Here is a 7,225-nt window from a genome sequence, read left to right on the forward strand (position 1 = left end):
CCGGCCCCTGCTGGCCTTTTTTTTTTTTCTTTTTTTTTTTTTTTTTTTTTTAATGGTAGAAAGTAAGTACAACGTATGAGAGAGAAAGAGAGGCATCTTTGACAGTATCTCATCACACCAGGATTTCCTTCCCCCAGCCCTGCAACTCCTCAGGATCCTGGATACCCGCACATGTGCCAGACATGTTTTCAAGTCAGTCTGGGCTCTGAACCACATGGTTTCCAGCTTCACAGAGCACTTGCATTAACATGGTTCCATAGTAGCTCGGCCAAAACATGTTTTTGTTATTTGGCTCCCACTCTGCCATAATTGGGAGGGTGATTATTTTTATCTCAGACTGAAATGTCAGGACCTGCAGGAGGACACAGAGCTGGTTCATGTGGCTGAGCCCCACAGATGGCCCCAAGTCCAGGGGACCACACTGTTGGCCGGAGGAGCAGCCCTGAAGTCTGGAACAGACTCTGTGTGTGAACACGTGTGTTTATGAGACTTATTACATTTAGGGTCATGCTCCCACAGGGGCCCCCTGTGTCCCAGAGGTAAGGCCTTGGTGTCTCAAGGTGTGAGACAGAAGATGACATGAACACACTGTGGGGGCAACAACTTGGGGCACAGACTGGGAGGAAAAATCCTGTCAAATAAACAGGCCCAGAGGCTGTGCCATTAGATGTCTTCCCATCTGTCCAGGTTAAGTGCATTATCAAAGAGGTGAACAAGCTTAGCAGGGCAGCTGAGTTTTGCTCAGTTACAGCACATAGGCTTCAGTGCCAGGCTTCTCAGCATCGTTTGAGGGGATGGGAGGGAATCACCAAGGTGTTCTGCCACAGCCTCCAGGCCTTTGCCGCTCCAGTTCTGATGCTCAAGTCGTCTGCTCCCTCTCTGCGGCTGGGGCTGGCCTGTACGCCTGTGCACAGCCCTTCTTCGCTGCTGAAATTCTTCACAGTCCAGAGCCAGCACATTGGTCCAAGGAGTGGCACCTGAGAGTAGGATCCTAGACTTTGTCTTGTCCAGGCCAGTGAGCATTTTAAAAAATGGGTAGAATGAAATGATTTTGATCTGTTAATTTTTCCAAGTCAGGGCATTAAAAAAATTATTTCTAACTATAGCCAATTATTTCTCCATAGAGAGGGCATTTTGACATGGAATAAAAAAAAAAAGAAAACTGTATTTCAGAATAAAGGACAATCCTGTTTGTTGACTAAAAAGACTAAATTTCTGATATTTTCTTTCTTTTGTTTTTTCTCCTTTCTTCAAGGATCAGTAGAAAGTTTATTGTGGACCAGAATAGCTAAGAGAGGTTGAAGCTCTCATAGGGTTAAACCTTGAGTCTCATAGAATTATTTCCCTGTCTTCGGGCACAGTACTTAGCTTCTCTGAGTGTATTAGTTGGGGTTCTCCAGAAGACGCGACCATCAGGGCCTGGATATCCGTGTAGATGGTAAGAGAGATTCACTTTAAGGAATTAGCTCATGTGCTTGTGGAGGCCTGGCAAGCCCAACGGCTGCAGAGGGGGCCGAAGGTTGGAGATCTCAGGAAGAGATGCAGCTAGAGTCCATAGACATGTTCTGGCAGAATTCCTGTTCAGGGAAAGGTGATCTTTGCGCTACTAAGTCCTTCAACTGACTGTGTGCGACCCACCTGCATTGTGGAGGACAATCTGCTTTACTCTAAATTCACTGATTTAAATAGTAATCTCATCCAAAACACACCTTCATAGAAACATCCAGAGGAGTTTAGGGTTAGGGTTAGGGCACATACCTAAGGGCACAAACCTTGTGTCCTGTGGCTAAGTCAAGTTGACATGCAAAATTAACCATTTCACTGAGACTGTTATCTTTTTTTTTAAAGAATTATTTTCTTGGGACCAGCAGTTAGGGTAATGGCTATGTTGCTTAACTCCCACGCAGTTGACTGCGGTTTGAGTCCCGAACCCGGTGGCTTAAACTCATGCTGGGCGCGTGTGCATGCATGCCCAAGATCCCGAGAGGAGAATGGAGGAGAAGGGATTGCGGCATGGCCATCCCTCCTGGGGGTAATTTCTCACTTTCAGTCTCTCTGTCTCCCTCTGCCTTTCTGGCGAGCCCACGTACCCTATAGCAAAAACCTTTCTTTAAATTTATTTATTTATTTATTTTAATTTGACCAGAGAGGGACACACACACATGTACACACACACAAACACACACAGAGAGTGAGAGAAAGTGAGAAAGCAAGCCACCAGGTCCGGGATTCAAACCGTGGTTGGCCATGTGGGAGTCCAACGCCTTTAACTACCATGCCACTTGCCGGTCCCATGACTGCTATCTTTTTTTCTTTAAAGTTTACTTATTTCTTTTATGAGAAAGAGAGAGAGACAGGCTCCCCACACCACTACCTATCCCCAGTCTCAACTGGCCTGGATTACAGGTGCACATGTGCCCAGTGTGCTCAGGAAGTTTACTTCAGGCTGGGGAACTGGGTGTAGAGAGTGTGTCTTCCTCTTGGCTGTGATGCTGGAGATGGGCAGAGGCCTCTGGGCCAGGCTAATAGGGTTGCCATGGCCTGGGAGCAGCTCAGGATGCTGGGCTGGGCCTTCTTCTTCCTGCCTCTGCCTCTCTGTCCTCTGCTGCTGCTATCTCTGGCTCTTCTCTGAGAAAGTTTATGCAGCCCCCAGGTGCTTTGTACTAAGGTGGACTTCACTTCTGTGCTAAGGTGAACTTTGTCCCAGCCACAGCCTCTCTTGCTGTGTCTGGGAAGGCTTCTCAGGGTCATCCTCATGTGACCCTTCTCTGTGCTGGTCTGGCTTCACACCTGAATCTCCATTTTGTGCTAGAGCCCCACCTTCACCATCTCTTTGAGCCATTCTCCACCAATGTGTTTCCTGACAGCTGGTGGGCAGGGGCTGCACAGAGGACCACTGGGAAAGAAAAAAATCATGTAACTAAGCCCGATGCAAAGAGCCATGGCTCACCATGACAGCTCGTCCCAAGTAGAGCTGGCTGCTGTTTTCTGGGTGCATTAATACCCCACATAGAGGGGAGGAGCAGCTAGGATATACAGGAGAAGAACAGCTGCAAGGTCTCAGAGTCCACAACCTAAGCCCACCTGCTACCATGATGGCAAAAATGGGGTCCAGAAAGGGGCAATGTGGGGCTGCATAGGTCCCATGTCTCTGCCACTGGGGAGCCCCACCACATACCTAGCTTAGATACATACCTATGAGCATAGTAGAGCATAGTGCATGCAAATGCAATTTGTCTGCAAACCTGTGATGGGACAACTCTGTGTAGAGCTTCCTGCCCTCCTCTGCTGCGTGGTGGAGCCCCCATGCACTAACTGTCCTGAGGTTGACTATACAGACTGTATTGAAGTGGCTAGCTTGCTTTTGTGTTTCCATTTCAAGACTTAGAGCTCTTTGAAGCAAGGGCTGAATCATGTTCAACCCCATGTGCCCAGCCTGGCACATGGCTGGCTCCTGAAAAGTGGTAGCTGCTCTCCCTAGAACTTCATGGCTGTGCTAGGGAAAGAAATTTGAATCCTGCCATCCCTGGGTGACAGCTGTGCACAGGGAAGCTGTGAATCCAGACATCCTAGCAGTAAGAAGTGGACTAAGCTAGTTATTTCACATGGTGGCCCCTGTGGTCACCTCTGGATCTGGAGTTCAGCCCCATGACATCTGCTAGGGCAGGACAAAGTGCTCAGGGTGCTACCTCCAGTGGATGCTTATTTGAAAACTCAATCATGACACCTACTAGATCAGGTAGACCAGTGAAGGCTGAGCACCTCTTATGTACTTTACAGAGGTGTCTGCTGTGATTCTTTCTGCTCTCCTTCATGCTTCAGACAAGTGGAAGTAACCTGCCCAAGGGCAGTGAAACTGTAGGCTGAGTCGAGGCTGGAACCTGGACACTGTTCACTTAAGATGACTCTGTTCACCTTGAAACTCTACTCATTCCACCTGTGATACCAGGTATTTATTTATTTTTAAACTTGCTATAGGGTGTGTGCTCGTTCTCTCTCTCTCTCTCAATGTTTGTAAAAAGACTTTACCCGTCATGAAATACTTCTCAGACCAATCCAGTTGAGAATACTATACATGTCATCATCAACAGGTAATAAACCATTTCTGTGTCCCACAAATGTCATACCTCTCTATTTTTACTCCTGCTTCCCTTCTCTATATTCTTCTCTCTCTTTTTTATGGCTAAATAGTATTCCATAGAGTATATATGCCACACTTTTTCAATCCATTCATTTGTTTGTGGACATTTGGGTTGATTCTATGTCTTAGCAATTGTGAATAATGCTGCAGTAAACATTGATGTGTAAGCTCTTTTCCTACTGCTCTCTCCTACATTTCTTGAAAATTGGTAATTTTATCTAGAGGTCTCTTGGACCCAGTTTCAGCTTGGCAAAAGTCCTTCTTAGGTAATGAATTTGGTGTGAATTTGCTGCCTAGTCCTTCCTCTCTAGTGACTCTAAGGTGTGCTAGTCTGAGCCCTCCATTGACAAACTCCATCTAGGAAGAGTTAATGATCCATCAGGGTTGAGAACCCAGGTCAAGGAACTATCCTCTCATTTTTTTCAGATGAGTTGAGAGGCAAATGGCTGTACCAAGTCACTTAATAGTCGAGGACAGCCCTGGCACAGGCCCAGCCTCAGCCTCCTGAGAGGGATACTCAGGGCTCCTCCACTCAGGTCTTGCTTTGTAAAGAGTTTATTTACTTAGTTATTTAATTAGATTCAGAGAGAGAGAGAGAGAGAGAGAGAAACAAGCACCCTCAACATGGTCTCATGCCATAATTCGACGGTCATTTAACTTCAGTGAATGTTTCTTTTTGTAAGGTGGGAAGAAGCTTGGGAGAGCCAGTGGCTGGACCACAGTGCCAGGGATGAGAGTGGAGTCCATTCTGAGACACCTCCAAGACTATTCTGTCTACAGTGGGCCCTGGGTCCAGCTGGCTCCCATCAGAAGCTGACTTTCTCTTAGGTCCAAGGAAAGATTGGTTCCTGGTGAAATGAGCCAGAGTCTGTCCACAAAGGGCCTTCTGTCTCTGCTTTCCATTGTGGTCCTAGGTCCCTTGTGCTGAAGTAGGATGGGGCAATTCCTGCCTCTGGGCTTTGTCCATGTTATATACACTGCCTGAAATGTGCTCCTCCATGACCCACCAGGCTGCATGTAGGGACTCATTCCATGATTGCTTGCTTGTATGGCCCACTCTGAACCCCAGATGGAGTAAACTTGGTCACTTCCCTGCCTTCAGCACCCATCACACTACACCACAGCTAAGGGTGTGCTAGCAAACACTGAGCAGCCCCATCTCTAGAAAGGCAGCCCTTATCTGCTGCGTTTGCTTATACCTGGCTGTGGGTCCTCTCACCCTGTGATTTCAATACTGGTGCTTTCTGCTGGGGACAGGTGGGATGGGGGAAGCTTGTCCTTCTTGGTACTCTGTCCCGCAACATCTCGTAGAGGTGCTCCGGAAGCATCTGTGCTTGGATGAGCAAGGGGACAGTCTCTCCTGCTCCTGCCTCCCCTCAAGCTCCTCTCCTGGTGAGTCTAGCCTCTTCCACAGCTAAGCCATGCAGGAAAGAGGGCAGGGGCCTTGCTCTCACTCCCTCACTGCTTCTACAGGCTCATCCTCATCCTCTGGCATTCTCAGGACAGCCCAGCCATGGTCAGGTGGGAGGGATGTCTCTAAGCCTTCTAGTACCTTTGCCTATCCTTCTCTCCCACAAAGGGTCCCCTTGGGCTCTGTCCTCTGTGGCTCTGTCTCAGCCCCTGCAGGTAGCCCCCATTGTACTCAGGGTGGCAGGAGCAGCATGCCGGTGTGGGCTAGCAGAGGACCTTGCCTGGCCTCAGGCATCACCATGCCCAGCTCTGGGTATGGGTGGTTCAGTCAATCAGGAACAGATGTGAGGACCTGGGGCACCATTCCCTCCCTGAGTCCCAGGTCTGTGTCTGTTCATCTCTGACCCCTTGTTCTGCTGCAGCTGCTGTGGGTTCCTAGGATGGCTGAGCTCTTGGGCCTGACACTGAGCTCCCTCTGCCTGCTGAGTGGTGCAGAGGCTCTGCCTTCTGTCCTGGATGTCCAGGGAGATAAGCCAGTGCCTCAGCCCTTTCACGTGCAAGCTTTATTGGGCTCTAAGCTGGTATCACATACCCTATTCCTAAATCGTAGCCCTAGTAGCAGCAGCAGAGTGACTCTCTAAGGAGTGAGGAGCTCCTTCTTTATTCCAGCCTTACTCTATGCCATTACCTCACAGAAACCTGATCAACTCGATGTCATCATCATGCCCCTTTACCCCAAGTATGCTGAGGCACAGAGAAAGTAAGCACATGACTCAAGGTCATCCAGCTGGTAAGCAGCAGAGCTTGCCTCTGAATCCTGGCAGATGAGTCCCTTACTACACCCGCTGAGCACATCGGCTGTGCTCTCCTGGCCTGGCCCGGGACGGGAGTTCTGAGTACAGTGTACACAACCTCACAGAGAGCCCCAGGGCCCGCATGGGATATCTTCCTGATCACATGATGCTATTCTGGGGGCAGACTGGTGAGAGGTGTCAGGAGTCTCCTTCGGGGCTTCTCTGAGTCTCATTTCACATACTCCTGGGTTGCAGCAGCTTTTCACTTTCTAAATTCTCACAGAGTGCATTTGTCCATGAATTGTTGCTGAATCAGTATGTTTTGGGAGAAAGCAAGATGGAGGGCTTTCTACTCTACCCTGTTGCCTTCTCCTGGTCATGATCTATTTTGGCCATCCAGACAAACTACCAGTTTAGATGCTGTTGTACACAGTGTTCCTGAGACTAGCCTATAACTAGCCATAGCCTTCTGGCTCAAGAAGTGATAAAAGCCCCACCACTCCTAGCTGGAGGAGGCTGCAGCCTAAAGTCAGACATCTTAGGACATTCATCTCAGGATGTCTCATCCATGGGGAGAGAGAGAGGATGGAGCCATAAAAAGGGAGGAAACAATGGAGGGAGGGGAAACAGATGGGAGGAAGTGAGAGGTTAAAAGAGCTGGAGAGGAACTGAGAAAAGAGAGAAGCCAAAGTTGGGAGAGTACAAGGGCAGAAGGGTGGAGAGGAGCAGGCAGGAGGAAAAGGAGGTTCCTGTCCCTCCACTCTGGGACACCCCTGCTCCTGTCCAGGCTGGCAGGCACCACACCAGTGGCCCTCTCCTCCTCCCTGGTGTCAGTCCTTCTCCAGGTGATGCAGTTTTGCTCCCTTTCTGCTCTGGCTCC

Source organism: Tupaia chinensis, unplaced genomic scaffold (assembly GCF_000334495.1).
Source record: "Tupaia chinensis unplaced genomic scaffold, TupChi_1.0 Scaffold000386_1, whole genome shotgun sequence".
Lineage (NCBI taxonomy): Eukaryota > Metazoa > Chordata > Mammalia > Scandentia > Tupaiidae > Tupaia > Tupaia belangeri.